This window comes from Triturus cristatus, chromosome 8, assembly GCF_964204655.1.
Source record: "Triturus cristatus chromosome 8, aTriCri1.1, whole genome shotgun sequence".
NCBI classification, from domain to species: domain Eukaryota; kingdom Metazoa; phylum Chordata; class Amphibia; order Caudata; family Salamandridae; genus Triturus; species Triturus cristatus.
Window position 1 is genome coordinate 137,898,703 of NC_140591.1, and position 19,578 is coordinate 137,918,280.

Consider the following 19,578-nt stretch of genomic DNA (forward strand, 5'->3'; position numbering starts at 1 on the left):
TTCTGTCTCTCCTGTTTCGGTATCTATTATTTGTCTTTCATATTCTTCTCCTTGTCTTTCACTAGATTCAGATAATTCTGTTTCAGATGTCGAACTGGTATCCGATACTTCCAGATGTCGATTTACAGGTCGATCTTCAGAATCTGGAACTCTGATTGCTTCAGTTTCTGCTTCAGATGCCGAACTGGTGTCTGATATTTTCAGATGTCGACTTGCAGGTCGATCTTCAGGATCTGGTACTCTGATTGTTTGGCTGGCATGAATCCAATTTTTCACACCTGCATACTTTACTGCTCTGGTAGTCACCAGAATCACCTGTCGTGGCTTATCCCAACGAGGAACCAAGCAATTTCTTCTTCTGTGGACTTTTATACGGACCCAATCTCCTGGACTCAGATCATGAGCTGGTTTTCTCTCAAGAGTGGTCGCATCCGGCCCAACCTGATGAAACACAGAATGCACCACATCAGCCAGTCCTTTGCAATAGTCCAGAATGAGATCATCAGTTCTAGTCAGCAGTTTGTTGACCGGTACGTGTGCTTGTCTCATTACTCGTCCCATTATTATTTCATGAGGACTCTGACCTGTTTTTCTGTCTGGTACGCTCCTTATGCTCATGAGCACGAGGGGCAAGGCATCTGGCCTTCTGAGTCCTGTGGCCTGACACATTTTTCCCAGCCTATTCTTGATGGTGCCATTTACTTGCTCAACCACCCCAGAAGCCTCTGGTCCGTAGGCACAGTGCAGCTTTTGTTGAATATCCAGCGCTTCACATTTCAGCTGGATAATTTCATTCTGGAAATGGCTTCCTCTATCTGTTTCTATCGTTACAGGAAAACCATATCTAGGAATGAATTCTCTCAGTAGGAGCTTAGCTACAGTAACTGCATCATTCCTTCTTGTCGGATAGGCTTCCACCCAACGAGAGAACAAACAGACAACCACCAAGACATACCTCAATCTGTTACTCGGGGGCATTTCAATAAAATCTAATTGCATTCTTGTAAAAGGACCTCCTTACCATCCTATTGTTCTCAAACTCACTACTTTCTTCCTTCCAGGGTTTAGCTGTTGGCATATAAGACATCTTTGGCAAAGGCTTTCAGTTATAGCCCTAAATTTGGGGTTGTACCAAGTCTGCTTGAAAGCCTAATCATGGCGTCTCTACCTATGTGTGCCTGTCCATGGTACATCCGGGCCATGTTAGAGATCATGCTATCAGGCATAACTGGTCTTTCATCTCTGTAAACCCAAACTTCATCTTCCTCTCTTCGTCTACAGCCTGCTTTTATCCATGTATCTTTTTCCGTATCACTTGCTTCTTCTTGCAGTTGTCTCACCTCATCCCACGTTTCAACTACGTTAGTAAACAGCAATGGACATAAAACATGTTCCTTTTCCCTCCTCTGATTTATTGAGGTCATATTTCTGGCACAATATTGAGCTATCTCATCAGCAAACATGTTTCCCTCTGTAATGTAGTCATTTCCATTTTTGTGTGCAGCACATTTCACCAGTGCAATTTGTTTAGGCAGCTGTATCGCCTCAAGCAACATCTTTACAAACTCACCATTCCTAATTGGAGACCCTGAGGAAGTCAGGAATCTCCTATGGGACCAGATCTGTCAAAAATCATGGACCACTCCGAAGCAATACTGGTTCTCTGTGATCACAGTGATTCGGAAATGTCTTCCCAGTTTGCAAGCTCTGATTAAAGTGATCAGCTCAGCAACTTGGGCTGAACGTATTCCGCTCAAACAAGACGCTTCCATTATGGCTGCCACCGTGCATACAGCTTACGTAGCGCTTAAAATTCCTTCTTTTGTTCTCAGGCATGATCCAACCACAACCATCACATAATCTGACTCTTCTAGAGGCTCATCTCTAATGTCAGGATGGGACTTTGTGCAGAATTCAAGCACATTCAAACAATTATGATCAACATCATCTTTGACCTGCACTTACTGCATCAGGCAGTAAGGTGGAAGGATTCACACTTATGCATCTTACAATCGGCACATTATCTGCACCCAAAATCACTTTTTCATACCTAGTCAGCCGACTATGTGTCATATACTGTGTTTTTGTTCTGGTCAGGAGAATCTCAACTGAATGTGGGACATATACCCATAAAGGATATCCCATTACAATGCCTTCACTCTGTTCCAGACTCACACATGAAGCAGCTACTGCCTTCGGACATCCAGGCAACGCTTTTGCTACTGGGTCCAAAACAGCTGAAAAGTAAGCAATTGGTCGTCTCATTCTTCCATGTCTTTGTACCAGTACTGAAAGTGCACATCCGTCTCTTTCACTACAGTACAATTCAAATTCTTTCTCATAATCAGGCATTCCCAATGATGGAGCTTCACACAAACTGGTTCTCAGTTGCTCAAAAACTTCCATCTCTTCCTCATTCAGTCAATCGGATCTTTTACACCACTTTTTGCTAATCGCTGTAAAGGTTTTGCAATCAATGAAAATCCACTTATCCACTGTCGGCAATAACCAATAATTCCTAGGAACATTCTCACCTCTCTCTGTGTCATTGGGGCTCTCATTCCTTCAATAATCCTGATTCTTTCTGTTGTCACTTTTCTCGTTCCTTTTTCAATCTTATGACCTAGATACTGTACTTCCTGTTGACAAAACTGCAATTTTTATGGGGACACCATGTGTCCTCCTTCTGCCAAATGATTTAATAATGCAATTGTGTTGGTGACACATGTTTCTCTTGTCCTTGATGCTACCAGAAGGTTATCAATGTACTGGACCATCACAGATTTTTAAGGCATCTTCAAAATTTGCCAAACCGAAACGCAAATAATGGCTGGCTGTCAGGGTGTAATGAAATAGAAAAGAATGCATGGCACAAATCAATGACTGTACCATTCTGCATCATGAGGAATTTGGTACAGTATTACAGCAGGATTTGGCACAATTGGGCAGCAAGGAACAACAATTTTGTTCACTTTTCTTAAATCTTGCACTATCCTATATGTCCCATTAGGCTTCTTCAATCCCATTATAGGTGAATTACAGTTACTGCTCATTATCTGTCTCAAAATTCCCTGTTTAACCATTTTATCAATCACAGGGGTTATTCCTTCAATAATCTCTGGTGTCAATTTATACTGAAGGGTATTCGGGAAATTTGTTCCTTCTTTTATAGTAATCTTTACAGGGTCAACTTCTTTCATTAGACCTATATCTTCACCAGTAAAATCTCACACATCGGTCCTCACTATTCCTTTCAATTCAGTAGGGATTTTCTCTGCATCAAACACAGGAAACGTATCACATATTTCTGGTTCTAGTTCTGTCATAGTCACTTTATACAGAACATCATCATCTGGTGTCTGGAAAGCAATACCATCTGGGGTACAGTAGATGGTACAATTCATTTTACAAAGTATATTGCGTCCTAGTAAATTTACTGGACTGCAATCGCACACTACAAAGTGATGCATATCTCTAAATGGACCAATATCCACCTCTACTGGTTTTGTAAGAGGAGTTTTGATTTGTCCGTTAGAGACACCTACAACTTGGAAGAATTCTCCTGAGAGAGGAAGGTTTGAAATCTCCACTGATCTTACAGTACAACGGGTAGCACCAGTGTCCACAAGTAAAGTAACATTTACACCATTCACCTTTCCATCCACAAATGGACCTGACTGATCTACCTCTAGAGTTGCGCCAAGCACGCACTCCTCTTCCTCTCCTAGGCACCGTCATAAGCTTTCATCCGATTCGCTTCCATCTAGCTGTAGCCAATATTGTGAAACAGCAGCTGCGCGCAGCAATTTTGTTACCTGCTCTCCACTGTAGAATCCTGCCTCTGCACTGTATCTTTGAGGATTTACACTCTTTGGGAGAGTTGGTTGCGGCACCTGATTCTGTTGAGTAGCTACCTGCTGCTGTCGCGGCTGTTGGTAACTCACCTCATTCTGCACTTGAGGATTTAATGATTGGTTCTTGGTATTAACTACTGGAGGTAATTTACACTCGTTTTTCCAGTGTCCTAATTTTCCGCAATTATGACATGGCCATTTTTTTTTTGGCTTCTTCTATGCTCATCTGACCTTTTCCTTTACCAATGTTAGGTCTGAACTTTGTCTGCCCTGCATCACCAATCTGGTTACTTATCTGGGCTTCTTGCTGTTCTGCAACCTGTACTTGTGCCCACATTGCTTTTTCTTTGAGCTTACGTTGTCTGGCCTCAATATCATCACTACAATATTTTGCATACCGTAGTACCTCATCTACTGTACTAGACTGCCAACACAACATATGCTGCTTAATCATTTCACTTATCTCAGGTCTCAACCCATACAGAAATCGGTATACAAAATGGTTCATGTCCTTTTCACTCAAATTCTCATATCCACTATACTGTTTAAAGACTAAAAGCAACCTTTCATAATAAGCATGCACAGACTCCTTATTCTCCTGAGTTGTTCTATCAATCTTTATCCAGTCCGTTTCTTTCAGTGGAATCTTATTTTTCAGGAATGTGATATCCTGCTCATATTTTCTCATTACTTCTGGACCTGGGGCTCCTGTTTTTGCATCCCTAGGATATTCTTCCTTCGGCCAGTCAATTGTAATTTTACATTCTGTCCATAAATCAGCAGGAACAACAATCTCAAATAATCCATCCAAATCGTCCCACAATACTTTTGAAACTTTTACAAACCTTTCCACCTGTCTATACCATTCTACAGGCTTTTCTCTCAACCTTGGAAAATCATTTGTGAACGACAATAGGTCTTTTCTGGACCATGGGACGTGTACATAACCTCCTCCTGGAATTTCTCTCATCGGACATTCTATTCTATCTTGGTTCCTTTTCTTTACGGGGAAAGCTAATGTTGCCTTATCAGCAGTTCCTTCTTTTCTCCTTATCCACCTACTTCTCCACCTGTCTACGTCTCCCCATTTTCTCAGTAACACAATCAGTTCTTCTATCTGTGTTAACCGTCCTGAAGTGTTCAGGTTTTCTATATCTTTATCAATAAAATCTACTCTGTACAGTTTCTGTAATCCCCTGACTAATACAAAATCTACTCCCAATTCATTTGCAGTTTCTTCCAATTTTTCATGCAATTCCTAGCTCTCCAAGTAATACTTTTACACATAAACATTAATTCATCATCTTGATAGGTTTTTAGTCAATCTGTACCAATATTACCTAGAATCAATTCTTCCATATCTATCTTTAACCTAACCACATCCAAAGGTGGTTGTTCTGTGTCTTTCTTCTGCAAACTCCTTACCCATTCATTTAAATCTTCCACAGGGGGTCGTGTTTAATTCTACCCTATTTACACTACTCTATGGAGTTTCAGTTTCTGACTCGGTTCCAATAGAAATTTTATTTATTGGACTCTGATTTATTGTCAAATTATAGGTGGAGTTGATCTAACCAAATCTTTTGCCGCTCTGACTTCCGGAATGATCTTTTCTCGTACTTTTTGCATGCTAGAATTCAAGGGAATAGTTAAGGAATGTTCATCTATCTTTTGATTCTCAAACACTGGTATTACTGGACCTATAGTTACCGGCACAGTTACAGCTTCTACATTCTTTGTCAATTCTCTTATCTTTTCAGTCAATTCTCTTGTTGTTCTGGCTAGTTTGGTCGCATTTTGATTATCAGGTTCCACAATCCGTGGTATTTTTTGTTTATTAAATGAACTATCTAGTTCAATAAATTGCTCAGGGTTTGCATTTTTCACAGTTTCCATTGGCGGTGCATTTGGTGTCACCACCGCAGAAGCCTGTTGATATGCAGGGGTCTTTTATTTAAAATGTCCTCCAGCAACTCATCATCAGTATTGTTAACTCCATACCCACACCTCTTTGATACTGCATGCTTCTTTTTCTCTGCACAATTTTTTCCTGTTACCTCCTCAACTGTTCTAGCAGGAAACATACCATCTGTCATATTAGCATACCGCCATCGTCTCATCCTGTCTTCATGACTCAAACCCCATACTCTTCCAGGAATAAAACCATAATCCTTTGTACCTCTGTGTCTCTCTCGTTCATACATCTCATCTTCCCATTCACCTAGGGCTTCAAACTGAGTCGGTCTAGGTCTCGGTTCAAGTCTCATCATTTTGCCTCTTAAATTTCGAAGTACAGCTGTGCTAAACAAACCAGTTTCTGGAAATGCCAATGCTCCTTCATTTTGAGTATATTTCGCCTAATTTTCCAACCAAATACAAGTATGATAGCCATATTTCATCATCATATAAGATGCTGGTGTTTTCGGTGGAGGAAGCACTTCTCCTTCCCTCGTTACAACCTTTTTGTCTTTCTTAAAAATATTCTTTAGCTTCGCAAACCATGACGGTTTTTCTCTCTCTCGCTCATCAGAATAAGCCATATTTTCACTATGAACTAATCCACACTACTCTCCTTCAATCTGCTTGACTATTCTGTCCTATCCTAGCGCGACGCGCACTAACGCACCAATCAGAAAGCCCTACGTCACTCTCACACCGACCTATTCCAGCGCGTCTTTACGCCAGCACACCAATCTGAAAGCTCTTCGTTCTACCACGACTGGCCAATCCCAGCGCGGTCCTTGTTGACATCAGCTCTACTCCTGCTTCTGCTTATCCCTCCTTTACAAAAATTATCGGCACTAATTCTTAACTCGTTGGTTTGACAAAATCGATTAATTACAATGTAAAACGCATTTCCATTGTCTGTTTCCCTAGACAAAAGAGATACTTTATTAAAACTTTCTAGAATACTGTTTCATTCGATAATTGTAGCACTTCCCTCTACCTTACCCTTCTCTCAAGCAAGAGGTAAACCCGTTTCTCTGGGGATAAAACACATGTGGAGACTACACTGCTCCTGAGAATTAAGGCCAAAGTTTCACAAGAAAACCTGTTGCTATTTCACCCAACGCAATTCATACATGAAATTCCCTAACATATCACCAAGTTGAAATCAGACAATGCACAATATCATGTGACTTCTCATGTCACACTTGTCCACTTCCTACTTCCCGGAAACTTCAAAATTCTGACTACATATAACGTAATACAAACTCAACATAAAGGTGCCGATTCCGATCCGTTAAAAATAATTTGCGTACGACCCGTATCCGTATTTTTTTACGTACGAGTCGTACAAGTACCGTACAAACGGCCAAGTACGATTCGTACGTGAGAAATAACTACGAATAGCGTCGGGAAAAGTGTACGAGAGTGAGCCGGACATTTTTACGTGCAAATCCGAGCGCGCAAGTATGATCCCCACCGTCCGTCCGAATACAAAATCACACGTAAAATGGCCCGTACGAAGCCAACGCAGTAGCAAACATGTACGTACACGGGTAAACTTATGCCTGTGTACGAGCCATACAGCCCCCCCACCCCCAAATATGTCAGCACCGTACACCACCCTTTCCGCACTGTAACCCAGCCCCGCAACTGTACGCGCCGTACCCCCCCATGTACGCGCCTTACCCCCCCTGTCCGCACTGTACCCCAGCCCCGCACCTGTACGTGCCGTACCCCCCCATGTACGCGCCCTCACCCCATTACGCGCCTACCCCCCCATGTACGCACCTTACCCCAGCATGTACGCGCCGTACCTCCGCATGGACATGCCGTACCCCAGGCCCGCACCTGTGCGCGCCGTACCCCCCCTGTACGCGCCTTACCCCCCATGTATGCGCCGTACCTCTGCATGTGCGCGCCGTACCCCAGGGCCGCACGTGTACGCACCGTACCCCCACCGCATGTACGCGCCTTACCCCCCCATGTACGCGCCGTACCTCCGCATGTACGCGCCATAACCCAGGGCCGCACGTGTATGCACCGTACCGCCACCGCATGTACGCGCTGCACTCCAACACCGTACCCCAGCACCCTCACCCAGCATCGCGTATGTACGGATCGTACCTACGCGAAAAAGACTCTTACAGAACCAGGACACTGTAAACCAGCACAAGGAGGGTAAATTCGACTCGCACAACACCACAAAACATGTCTACATGACAAAATACATCTCAATGACTGACCTGGCTCATCCAAACAGGCAAACAGAGGCCCTAAATCACAACCACCTCTTATAACACACCCACCAAAATTCAAACGCAGCCACACCCAAAAATGGACCAATAAAAAGGGCCCACACACACAAACCATGAGCCTTTGCAACAGACCCACTGCTGCCAGACCCCACAGAGAAACAACTCCACATTACTCAAACCTTCACTACACCTTCACTCACACACCTTCACACATCCTCCTTCACAAACATCCCCTTCTTCACATTCACACACACACCGTCACATTCACACCCACACACCCACAACCATCCACACCCACACCCCACACCATGCCCACAGACAAGAATCCAAAGTTCACAACGGCAGAGCTGGAGCTCCTTGTCAACGAAGTCATCAGAGTCGAGCCACAGCTGTTTGGAACATTGGTCAGACAGACCAGCATATCTGAAAAATCTGCCATGCGGCAGAGGATTGTCGATAAGATGAATGCTGTTGCGCCCATCCGAAGGACCAGGCATGAATGCCAAGCCAGATGGTACGATCTGCGCAGGGCGGGCAAGAGGAAAATGAACGAAGAATATGCCCAGAGTAACATCACTGGAGGTGGGCCGCCCCGCAGACCCGTACACTACCATCCCTGGGAGGAGAAGGTGATGGCCCTGCTACCGCCGGTGGGAGTACACGGAGTCGAAGGAGTCGCAGAGCCTGGTGAATACACAAACAATTTACGTAACATGGGGGCAATGGGGTCCACACCACATATACACCAAATGCACCCAACTTCCCCCAAGCACTCACCGCACACAACCACACTCAAAAACCAAGCTCATGCCACTAACGTCACCATTCACCCTTCACAAATCAAGGCAAAGCCATGTCCAAGGCTACAACAACCACAACCACAAGACTGGATGTCCGGGAGGCTGGGAGGGTGGGCCCCACACAACACATTGTGAAAATGAGACACAGACACCAATGCCCTCAGCCCATATAGCATAGGTACATACCCATGCACAATGCACAGGGACTGGCAAAGTACTGACAAGGTAGCTGACACTTGGCCCTGCTGTATGCAGCACAAGGCCCTCCTGGGACCACTGTACACTCAAACACCAACTCCACAAGCACAGGTATCTAGCACAGGAACTCACACTCACTGTCATGCCAGCATGCACCATGAGGGGACAGACACATCACCTGGGAGACCCAATGACACCTCACACTACACACAACAGCAGGCCCGGTCACAACCCCCCCCTAACACAAGCACACACCCCCGGGGCAGGCAACGGATTTACACACTCCCACAATGGACATGTGACACAACAAGACCAATCCATAGCCAAATAAGCATCATAGCCAACAATCTACAGGTCAAACACTCATGAGAACATCCCAATCTGTCCCCCGCAACATACCCATCCCCAAGTGGACATTGAGAGGAATGCTAGGCACATCCAACTACATGGAGGAACTGTGTCAACTTGAATATGCACGAAACATAGATGTCGCATGAAACACCATTAACATTGTCTCTCTCTCACACACAGGGCAACGTCGTCGATCTCCCCCCAACACTGGGGGAAGAATCACAGTCCCAGGCTCCGCGTGACGATGATCCCACCGGCAGGGACGACTCTCACCACTCCGTGGATGACCCCGACCAACCTGGACCCTCTGGTGCCCAAGCCCCTGCAGCACCTGCGTCTGGTACATCTGTGCCAACCACCACCCCCATTCCTGCCACATCCCAGGACACACCCAGGAGCCCTGCTCGCACTGAACAACAGACCCAGTCTGACCAGGAGGGACAAGGTTCTCCGGGCACCCAGGAGGAGGCAGGCAACCCTGCAAATGCCATCCCTCAGGGGTCCCGTAGACCCGATGTGCCCACAAGGGCAGGCCAGTCTCAAGTGGGCAGGGGTGGTGGGAGTGGAGGCAGGCGGAGGCGCGAACCTGACCAGCCAGCTCAGGACACCAGTATGTCACACATATGCAACATCCTGGACTCATACCGGCGTGACACCAGAGGCATCAACCAGGTCATGTCCAGACTCTCAGAGATGCAGGGGACCCTCGATGAGATAAAGAACCTGCAGGTCGAGCATCATGCCAGTCATCAACAACACCAAGGACGGATGGAGGCAAGACTGGCTGAGCTCCTGGCGGTGCACAGGGACATGAGCCAATCACTCCGTCAGATCGCCCAAAGCATGGGCAACCCTCCCTGTGCCACCAGGCGTAGACCAGCACCAGACACAGGGAGGGAGGAGGAGGAGGACGATTCGTCTGACGGAGCATCCCAAACATGGTCAAGGCCTGCATCTGAGGGTCCCCGGTGGAAGGTGGGTCGTCCACGGAAAAGACCGTGAGAGTCAGCGGACCATCCACATCTCCCAGGTCACCTGGCCTGGCACCTGGCCCTCTGGCGCAACAGCAGCACCTCATCCAATGACATTCTCTGCCACATGGACTTGCTGGTCACAGTCTGACCAATGATGACCAACACTGTGCCCTGGACTCTGATGACTTCCAATGCCAAGGATACCATCTCCCCCTGTGAACTTTGGATTCTATTCCCCCGGTAGAGCACCTAATTTCATCTACCAATACACGTACCCCACCGCAAATAAATATATTACTTTGGTCATGAGACGTTCCTGTCATTTTGCATTATTCAACCACATATGTGTGTGGAAATGTCAAACTATGCCTGAGTGTTGAACTAACTCCAGCCATCCATACCCTGGGATCAGAGTCTGGTACAGGACACTCATGGGTCACAAGGTATCATTCAATGTAGGCATGGAGCACAACACTCACCTGTGATGGCCTCTGGCTGCTGAGGGGGGGCTTGCTAAACTGTGCGGACAGACCTATTTGGGAGAGTATCATCAAGGCGTAGAGGTCATGGCTCATGTGGAGGTTCCCGGGGAGGGAGTCCCAGGTATGTGTGGCCAGGTGGGAGAACAATGTCCTGTATGCTGGAGTACGATGGATGTGAAGAACGGTGGCCAGGGCAAGGTTGGATGCACGGAGATGGCCCAACGGGATCTAGGATGACAGACGTACAAGGTTGGTTTGGGATCGGGGTTGTGGACTGCCTCCTGAGTGTGGGTGGGGAGTGTGGAGGTCATCCTGCAGCAGACAGTGATTCATTGCAGCTATCTATGGTGGACGGTGAGGTGGCTGGGGCGCAGGGTGTTGAAGCTGAGGTGTGCAGATGCACCCTGGATGTGGACAACTTTCCTGGGAGTTTGGATGTACTTGCTCCGTAGAGGGCAGGGCAGTATTTGACACGAATGTTGTCATGGACCTGGGGGATGGTCTGTCTTTTCTTGGAGTGGATCTATGTGTGGATCATGTGCATAATGCAGAGGGCGTTGCAGCATGAGGTACAGATGCTGTGGACTAGCATGGCAAATGTGAGCGAGCCAAACATGATGCACTCCATCTTGTGTGTGTGGCCACTGGGTGCTTGTGCAGGGCTCTTGCGGGTGGGACACAAGCACTTGACCCAGCTGGAAGGGGACAATCCTCAGATGATCACCTCAGTCCTGTACAAGTCCAGCCTCAGGTGCCTCGTGTTCAGCCATTCATCAATGGATCTCATGCATACTTCAATGATGGAACTGCCAATGTCTGTGTCTTTGTTGAGGGTGAGGAGCACCTGGCTGTCAATGGCATACGAGCTGATGATGAGGTGCTGTGCGCATGTGATGGTGGAGAGGAGGGTCCTGGACACTCTGTAGATTGACATGTTGCGAGATGATACCTGTGCCATGTCCCAGACGATGACACCATACTACAGGCTGAAGCCTTGAGTCCCACTCCCATGCCTTTGCTGGGCTACAGAGCCGGTGGGGAGTATTAGGGACGTGACCTGGTTGGTGTGACAGGGCCTGGAAGGCGGGGCATCACAGTGTAGGCAGTTGGAGTTGCACACTCAGCATGCAAAGGTGTCGTGTGTGTGCCCAGGGTATGTCTGGCAGCAGGCGTTAGATGTGCGGATGGACATAGCTGCTACATCAGACTGTAGTGTGATGTGGGTTATGCAAGGACAGGATGGTGGTGCAATGTGCACCTTGCATGTGCTGATGGTCCAGCCTTTGGCACCGCGTGGCAGCAACAGTGGCATAGACAAGCTGAGGACAGCCAAATGAATGGGTGGAGGGAGGAAGTGAGGAGCATCTTGGAGGCGTGTGTGTTGCCAAATCAGGATACTCTGTGGGCCCTTGCTGCAGGGGCCGTAGCAGCCGGTGGCATCTCCTTGCAAAATGCCAGAATTTGCACACAAAGACTAGGATGTCAGAAGGACAACTGCAACAGGCGCGTGTGTAAAGTAAGGAGTGTCCAGTGTCACATGGCACACCCAGAGACAATGCATGCACAATCACCAATGAAGCATGACACCGGATCAGGAAATGTCACCCATTATTTCTGAGAAGCTTTCCCTTCTTCTTCGTGTTAATGGTTTACCTATCTCATGAATTCCCTTAGTTCCCCTTTCCACATGAAATATCTTTGGACCAGGCCTAGATAACATGTTCCACTTTGTTCCCGCAAATATAATCGATCCCTGGAAATACTGGATCTTTTCCTCCTTTGAATCCCCATCCTCCTATAATTTTGTATGTATCTCGGCACTCACTAGAACCCACAAAATAGTTATCATACATGGTGTTATCTCTGCTAATACACAATATTCCTTGTTGTGGCCAATCTAAAACCATTGCTGTATTGGTTTCACCTTTATTGTATCTTCCTTCCTCAAAAACCCAAGGTGGCGTTTTAATCTTTTTTCCTGTTGCTTTTCTTTGAAACTTAACCCTTCTGTTTTCTACCATGTTTAAAAAGACCTTTTCTTCTTTCCTCAATCTACAAGTAAGATTGTGTCTAAATGCGTAATCTAATGTTAATTCTTTTGTTTTTAGGAAAAATTCTCCAAAAATCTTAGCAAGTTTCACCTTATTTAGTTCAGGGACACGGAAACTTTAGCAAAAACAGCATCTATGTCAGTGTAATAATATTCTAATTTGCCTGTCTTATAAAATAAGCTTGCTAGAACACTACAAGTTATTCCATACGTCAAAGGAAGGTGATGATATGTTACACCTTCTGACACAGACGCGGGTAACTGCATGCAGACATAACAATCCCTGACGTCCATTGTCTCTACATATTCATACAAAGATTTTGTGAAAACTTTCTTGGACAAATCAGTTATTGACGTGTCTCTATGAAGTTCAGTGATATCTATCAGTGTTGTGGTGTCCTTTATGTTAGATGTCTTGTCACTATTCGTGTCATTGTTGATTTTGGATGTATTTTCTTCAACTAATCTAAGTGGAATAATTATTGCTAAAATAAACCAAATAAGCATCAGCAACCCTGTACAATAGAAACACATCTTACACCATCTACGGAGGAGCTCACATCTAGATCCTCTACTCTTAGTGTCTACCATAGTGAACTATAATCTAAAATATGTACAGGAAAAATGTATCTTTCCACACTCCCAGAATGACCTTTGCCACTTTCCCCTTTCTTATTGTTGACCGGAATCAAATGCTTTTAGCGTACTTTTTAGTCCTTTAACAATTTCTTTTGACTTTATCAGTTCATGTGTCTTTTCTGGTTTCTTTGGTCTCCTCAAGAAGTACACAGTTCACTCTCACCCACTTGTTTACAGTCCTCGTTTGGGTTTTCCTGATTGCTATCCACCTCTTCAATGTCAGGCAGTGCTATGTATGTCCATTCAGGCGATTTGTATTTCAAATTAGGTCTTTTCACTCTTTTTGGTCTCTGCAATTGTCCTTTGTTCAATTTTATTTGTTTTTTCTGGTTTGTTATTTCATTCACTTGTTCTTCTTTATTTTTGTTCAAATTTATTATTTTATATCTCAGGCTTTTATTTTTGTCTGGCCAATTGTCTCCTTTCCTTGGCCTTTTTAGTTCGTTTTCCTTTTCCCCACGTTCCATTTTCCAAGTTCTCTTTCTCGGTCCTCGTCTTTGCCTTATCTCTTCTTCACTTTCCTCGGATTCTGTTTCAGATCTCACTTCACCTTCTTTAACTTTGAATTTTATCATCTCTGATCCTTGGTCGGAATCTAGATTTTCTTCTGTTGTTTCAATTATTTCTGAAGGGATTTCCCCCAAAACTTGTACTAGGTTGTTCACTATCACTGTGAATTATTTCTGTCTCTCCTGTTTCGGTATCTATTATTTGTCTTTCATATTCTTCTCCTTGTCTTTCACTAGATTCAGATAATTCTGTTTCAGATGTCGAACTGGTATCCGATACTTCCAGATGTCGATATACAGGTCGATCTTCAGAATCTGCAACTTTGATTGCTTCAGTTTCTGCTTCAGATGCCGAACTGGTGTCTGATATTTTCAGATGTCGACTTACAGGTCGATCTTCAGGATCTGGTACTCTGATTGTTTGGCTGGCATGAATCCAATTTTTCACACCTGCATACTTTACTGCTCTGGTAGTCACCAGAATCACCTGTCGTGGCTTATCCCAACGAGGAACCAAGCAATTTCTTCTTCCGTGGACTTTTATACGGACCCAATCTCCTGGACTCAGATCATGAGCTGGTTTTCTCTCAAGAGTGGTCGCATCCGGCCCAACCTGATGAAACACAGAATGCACCACATCAGCCAGTCCTTTGCAATAGACCAGAATGAGATCATCAGTTCTAGTCAGCAGTTTGTTGACCGGTACGTGTGCTTGTCTCATTACTCGTCCCATTATTATTTCATGAGGACTCTGACCTGTTTTTCTGTCTGGTACGCTCCTTATGCTCATGAGCACGAGGGGCAAGGCATCTGGCCTTCTGAGTCCTGTGGCCTGACACATTTTTCCCAGCCTATTCTTGATGGTGCCATTTACTTGCTCAACCACCCCAGAAGCCTCTGGTCCGTAGGCACAGTGCAGCTTTTGTTGAATATCCAGCGCTTCACATTTCAGCTGGATAATTTCATTCTGGAAATGGCTTCCTCTATCTGTTTCTATCGTTACAGGAAAACCATATCTAGGAATGAATTCTCTCAGTAGGAGCTTAGCTACAGTAACTGCATCATTCCTTCTTGTCGGATAGGCTTCCACCCAACGAGAGAACAAACAGACAACCACCAAGACATACCTCAATCTGTTAATCGGGGGCATTTCAATAAAATCTAATTGCATTCTTGTAAAAGGACCTCCTTACCATCCTATTGTTCTCAAACTCACTACTTTCTTCCTTCCAGGGTTTAGCTGTTGGCATATAAGACATCTTTGGCAAAGGCTTTCAGTTATAGCCCTAAATTTGGGGTTGTACCAAGTCTGCTTGAAAGTCTAATCATGGCATCTCTACCTATCTGTGCCTGTCCATGGTACATCCGGGCCATGTTAGAGATCATGCTATCAGGCATAACTGGTCTTTCATCTCTGTAAACCCAAACTTCATCTTCCTCTCTTCGTCTACAGCCTGCTTTTATCCATGTATCTTTTTCCGTATCACTTGCTTCTTCTTGCAGTTGTCTCACCTCATCCCACGTTTCAACTACGTTAGTAAACAGCAATGGACATAAAACATGTTCCTTTTCCCTCCTCTGATTTATTGAGGTCATATTTCTGGCACAATATTGAGCTATCTCATCAGCAAACATGTTTCCCTCTGTAATGTAGTCATTTCCATTTTTGTGTGCAGCACATTTCACCAGTGCAATTTGTTTAGGCAGCTGTATCGCCTCAAGCAACATCTTTACAAACTCACCATTCCTAATTGGAGACCCTGAGGAAGTCCGGAATCTCCTATGGGACCAGATCTGTCAAAAATCATGGACCACTCCGAAGCAATAGTGGTTCTCTGTGATCACAGTGATTCGGAAATGTCTTCCCAGTTTGCAAGCTCTGATTAAAGTGATCAGCTCAGCAATTTGGGCTGAACGTATTCCGCTCAAACAAGACGCTTCCATTATGGCTGCCACCGTGCATACAGCATACGTAGCGCTTAAAATTTCTTCTTTTGTTCTCAGGCATGATCCAACCACAACCATCACATAATCTGACTCTTCTAGAGGCTCATCTCTAATGTCAGGATGGGACTTTGTGCAGAATTCAAGCACATTCAAACAATTATGATCAACATCATCTTTGACCTGCACTTACTGCATCAGGCATTAAGGTGGAAGGATTCACACTTATGCATCTTACAATCAGCACATTATCTGCACCCAAAATCACTTTTTCATACCTAGTCAGCCGACTATGTGTCATATACTGTGTTTTTGTTCTGGTTAGGAGAATCTCAACTGAATGTGGGACATATACCCATAAAGGATATCCCATTACAATGCCTTCACTCTGTTCCAGACTCACACATGAAGCAGCTACTGCCTTCGGACATCCAGGCAACGCTTTTGCTACTGGGTCCAAAACAGCTGAAAAGTAAGCAATTGGTCGTCTCATTCTTCCATGTCTTTGTACCAGTACTGAAAGTGCACATCCGTCTCTTTCACTACAGTACAATTCAAATTCTTTCTCATAATCAGGCATTCCCAATGCTGGAGCTTCACACAAACTGGTTCTCAGTTGCTCAAAAACTTCCATCTCTTCCTCATTCAGTCAATCGGATCTTTTACACCACTTTTTGCTAATCGCTGTAAAGGTTTTGCAATCAATGAAAATCCACTTATCCACTGTCGGCAATAACCAATAATTCCTAGGAACATTCTCACCTCTCTCTGTGTCATTGGGGCTCTCATTCCTTCAATAATCCTGATTCTTTCTGTTGTCACTTTTCTCGTTCCTTTTTCAATCTTATGACCTAGATACTGTACTTCCTGTTGACAAAACTGCAATTTTTATGGGGACACCATGTGTCCTCCTTCTGCCAAATGATTTAATAATGCAATTGTGTTGGTGACACATGTTTCTCTTGTCCTTGATGCTACCAGAAGGTTATCAATGTACTGGACCATCACAGATTTTTAAGGCATCTTCAAAATTTGCCAAACCGAAACGCAAATAATGGCTGGCTGTCAGGGTGTAATGAAATAGAAAAGAATGCATGGCACAAATCAATGACTGTACCATTCTGCATCATGAGGAATTTGGTACAGTATTACAGCAGGATTTGGCACAATTGGGCAGCAAGGAACAACAATTTTGTTCACTTTTGTTAAATCTTGCACTATCCTATATGTCCCATTAGGCTTCTTCAATCCCATTATAGGTGAATTACAGTTACTGCTCATTATCTGTCTCAAAATTCCCTGTTTAACCATTTTATCAATCACAGGGGTTATTCCTTCAATAATCTCTGGTGTCAATTTATACTGAAGGGTATTCGGGAAATTTGTTCCTTCTTTTATAGTAATCTTTACAGGGTCAACTTCTTTCATTAGACCTATATCTTCACCAGTGAAATCTCACACATCGGTCCTCACTATTCCTTTCAATTCAGTAGGGATTTTCTCTGCATCAAACACAGGAAACGTATCACATATTTCTGGTTCTAGTTCTGTCATAGTCACTTTATACAGAACATCATCATCTGGTGTCTGGAAAGCAATACCTTCTGGGGTACAGTAGATGGTACAATTCATTTTACAAAGTATATTGCGTCCTAGTAAATTTACTGGACTGCAATCGCACACTACAAAGTGATGCATATCTCTAAATGGACCAATATCCACCTCTACTGGTTTTGTAAGAGGAGTTTTGATTTGTCCGTTAGAGACACCTACAACTTGGAAGAATTCTCCTGAGAGAGGAAGGTTTGAAATCTCCACTGATCTTACAGTACAACGGGTAGCACCAGTGTCCACAAGTAAAGTAACATTTACACCATTCACCTTTCCATCCACAAATGGACCTGACTGATCTACCTCTAGAGTTGCGCCAAGCACGCACTCCTCTTCCTCTCCTAGGCACCGTCATAAGCTTTCATCCGATTCACTTCCATCTAGCTGTAGCCAATATTGTGAAACAGCAGCTGCGCGCAGCAATTTTGTTACCTGCTCTCCACTGTAGAATCCTGCCTCTGCACTGTATCTTTGAGGATTTACACTCTTTGGGAGAGTTGGTTGCGGCACCTGATTCTGTTGAGTAGCTACCTGCTGCTGTCGCGGCTGTTGGTAACTCACCTCATTCTGCACTTGTGGATTTAATGATTGATTCTTGGTATTAACTACTGGAGGTAATTTACACTCGTTTTTCCAGTGTCCTAATTTTCCGCAATTATGACATGGCCATTTATTTTTGGCTTCTTCTATGCTCATCTGACCTTTTCCTTTACCAATGTTAGGTCTGAACTTTGTCTGCCCTGCATCACCAATCTGGTTACTTATCTGGGCTTCTTGCTGTTCTGCAACCTGTACTTGTGCCCACATTGCTTTTTCTTTGAGCCTACGTTGTCTGGCCTCAATATCATCACTACAATATTTTGCATACCGTAGTACCTCATCTACTGTACTAGACTGCCAACACAACATATGCTGCTTAATCATTTCACTTATCTCAGGTCTCAACCTATACAGAAATCGGTATACAAAATGGTTCATGTCCTTTTCACTCAAATTCTCATATCCACTATACTGTTTAAAGACTAAAAGCAACCTTTCATAATAAGCATGCACAGACTCCTTATTCTCCTGAGTTGTTCTATCAATCTTTATCCAGTCCGTTTCTTTCAGTGGAATCTTATTTTTCAGGAATGTGATATCCTGCTCATATTTTCTCATTACTTCTGGACCTGGGGTTCCTGTTTTTGCATCCCTAGGATATTCTTCCTTCGGCCAGTCAATTGTAATTTTACATTCTGTCCATAAATCAGCAGGAACAACAATCTCAAATAATCCATCCAAATCGTCCCACAATACTTTTGAAACTTTTACAAACCTTTCCACCTGTCTATACCATTCTACAGGCTTTTCTCTCAACCTTGGAAAATCATTTGTGAACGACAATATATCTTTTCTGGACCATGGGACGTGTACATAACCTCCTCCTGGAATTTCTCTCATCGGACATTCTATTCTATCTTGGTTCCTTTTCTTTACGGGGAAAGCTAATGTTGCCTTATCAGCAGTTCCTTCTTTTCTCCTTATCCACCTACTTCTCCCCCTGTCTACGTCTCCCCATTTTCTCAGTAACACAATCAGTTCTTCTATCTGTGTTAACCGTCCTGAAGTGTTCAGGTTTTCTATATCTTTATCAATAAAATCTACTCTGTACAGTTTCTGTAATCCCCTGACTAATACAAAATCTACTCCCAATTCATTTGCAGTTTCTTCCAATTTTTCATGCAATTCCTAGCTCTCCAAGTAATACTTTTACACATAAACATTAATTCATCATCTTGATAGGTTTTTAGTCAATCTGTACCAATATTACCTAGAATCAATTCTTCCATATCTATCTTTACCCTAACCACATCCAAAGGTGGTTGTTCTGTGTCTTTCTTCTGCAAACTCCTTACCCATTCATTTAAATCTTCCACAGGGGGTCGTGTTTAATTCTACCCTATTTACACTACTCTCTGGAG